General features: G+C 40.0%; 1 pseudogene; it reads left to right on the top strand.

Annotated features, from left to right (window-relative positions):
* The first annotated feature begins 1,631 nt into the window (after positions 1-1,631).
* Positions 1,632-2,107, top strand: LOC144237276 (large ribosomal subunit protein eL21 pseudogene; annotated as a pseudogene).
* The last annotated feature ends 729 nt before the right edge of the window (positions 2,108-2,836 follow it).

The following is a 2,836-nucleotide window of genomic DNA, read 5'->3' on the forward strand; positions in this document are numbered from 1 at the left end:
GAACAGAAATGTTTTCCTCACAGATCTGGAGACTAGAAGTCCAAGATCAAGGTGTGGGGAGAGTTGGTTTCTCCTGAGGCCTCTTTTCTTGGCTTAAAGATGGTCATTTTCTCCCAGTGTCTTCACATGTTCCTTCCCCTTTGCTTGTCTGTGTCCTAATTACTTCTTATAAGGACGCAGGTCATATTGGATTAGGGTTTACCCATATGACCTCAGTTTACCTCAGTTACTTCTTTAAAAGACCTATTTACAAACACAGTTACATTCTCAGGTACTGAGGGTTAGAATTTCAACATATGAATTTTGAGAGGACACAATTCAGCGCAAACAACACGTTGAGGTGAAAAACATTAACATGTTAAGTATGATGCTGAACCTGGACTTAGAAGGGCTTGGGTCCCAGTTCTTTACTCACCAACTCTATGATCTGGGGTAGGAATCTAATATTTCCAAATAGTAGTGACTCTGCTGGAGCAGGGTGTCCCTCCCAATTCCCAGAAGACAGTCATGCACGCGTGAGGTTCTCGTCCTCCTTCCCACACTATTCCTTTCAGTCTGAAAACCAACACGCTGTCTATACACAGAAAGGCAAATGTCTTACTGGAAAGTTTAAAGTAAATTTATTTTTCAAAACTTTTTTCAATTAAAAAATTGATTAATGTTTATATTATTTTTTGAGACAGAGACAGGGCACGAGTGGGGCAAGAGCAGAGAGAGACAGAGATGCAGAATGTTAAGCAGACTCCAGGCTCTGAGCTATCAGGATAGTGCCCAATGTGTGGCTTGAACTTATGAACTTTGAGATCATGACCTGAACTGAAGTTGGAAGCTCAACTGACCAAGCCATCCAGACTCCCCTAGTTTAGAGTAAATTTAAAAGAGTTACAACTTAAGGAGAAAGAGACTAAAATCCCATTTTGCACTTTCCCTTGAATCTCAAGAAGGAAAGCAGTTAAAGATTTGTGTCCTTGCAAACAAAGGCCTGCCCCATGAAGCTTTTCTTGACTTCTGTCTTTTCACTCAGCCTTAAGTTCAGGTTCTTTGTCCAACAACTCCTCCTTCTTCATTTCTCGCTCTTGTCTCAAGCTCCTCGGCACTGCAGAATCCACATTATCCACAAGGGTGGACCCACACCACTCACTCTGCCACCGTGCCCGTAGTCCAGCAGATTCAGGAGCAAAACTGATCTTTAGCTATCAGTCTCTAAGCTTTGCAGAAAACTGAGGTGGAGTGGACATAGTCAGTTGGGGGATGGTTGATGGAAAGGATTTGTTCAGTCCCATGGGCAGAAAAATTATTTTCCTTGTTTGGATTTTTTCTGAGGGGAGGCAGGGGTTAGCAGGAAGAGGATGCTGAGGGGACAGGGGAGGGAGCTGCAGGAGTTGGAGTCTAATGGTTGCGATCTCTGTAGCTCTGGGACGTGCTTCAGTTTCAATTACATTCATAGGATTCAGAGTCAAGCAATTTGAATATGTTCCTTCTCGTTACTTATATGTTAGTTTCAGGTAATTTTTAATGAAGACTAAAACTATTGCAGTCTGTCAAGGTCTATAAACCCTGTTTTAGGATATGTTAAGTTTTTCAAATGATTACCTTTTGGCTAGAACCGACATTTCTAGTAATTCGCCAAAATGACCAACACAAAGGGAAAGAGGAGAGGTACCCTTATATGTTCTCTAGGCTTTTTAGAAACATGTAGTTAATCATTTGGCCACATACATGTGAATCTATAAGAAAAGTGATATTGTGGACATCAAGGAGTTGGGCACTTTTCGAGAAGGAGTGTTCCATAAATGTTACCATGGCAAAACTGGAAGAGTCTACAATGTTACGCAGCATGCTCTTGTCATTCTTGTAAACAATTAAGAGCAAGATCCTTGCTGAAAGAATGAATGTACCTATTGAGCATATTAAGCACTCAAAGAGCTAAGGGAGTTTCCTGAAATGTGTGAAGGAAAATGATCAGAAAAAGAAGGAAGCCAAAGAGAAAGGCACTTGGGTTCAAGTGAAGGGCCAGCCTGTCCCACCCAGAGAAGCACACTTTGGGAGAACGAATGGAAAGGAGTCTGAGCTGCTGGAACCCATTCCCTATGAAGTCATGGCATGATAAGTGTAATAAATAAGTAAATAAATAAACAAATAAACAAACTCAAGACTATAAAAAATAAAAAAAAAGATTTTCAAGTGATTAGAGATATCTATTTCATGCCATTCTGATCCTATTTTCCACCCAACAATTTATTGGAGAGTTACTGCTTTTCAGGAAAGAATGTATTTAAATATCAAATAAAGAGGGGTGCCTGGGTGGCTCAGTTGGTTAAGCGTCTGACTTTAGCTCAGGTCATGATCTCACAGTTTGTGGGTTTGAACCCCATGTTAGACTCTGTGCTGACACCTGGGAGCCTGGAGCCTGCTTCAGATTCTCTGTCTCCCTCTCTCTCTGCCCCTCCCCTACTCAAGCTTTGTCTCTCTCCATCTCTCAAAAATGAATAAACATTAAAAAAATTTTTAAAAACATATCAAATAAGGAGATAATTCAATATAAAAGTCCATTAAATATACATGTCAATTAAAAATTACTGATAACCTAAATTTTCCCTGTAACTACAGTTCTGAATATTAACTTCTGATTAGAACACGTAAAGTCTAATGACAGGTAACATTACCAAAGATACAGAGATATTTCATAATAAATACTTCAGCCTATTGGATATCCATAATTATTCTAATTTGTACATACCTAACAGTTTGGCCAGAGGTCAAACTATTCGGTTCCTTGAGATGTGCACTTTCTCTGTGTGGCTGTTTGCTTCCTCAACTCCAGAAAGGAAGAGTC

This window comes from Crocuta crocuta, unplaced genomic scaffold, assembly GCF_008692635.1.
Source record: "Crocuta crocuta isolate KB4526 unplaced genomic scaffold, BGI_CrCroc_1.0 scaffold166, whole genome shotgun sequence".
In the NCBI taxonomy this organism is placed as follows: Eukaryota; Metazoa; Chordata; class Mammalia; order Carnivora; family Hyaenidae; genus Crocuta; species Crocuta crocuta.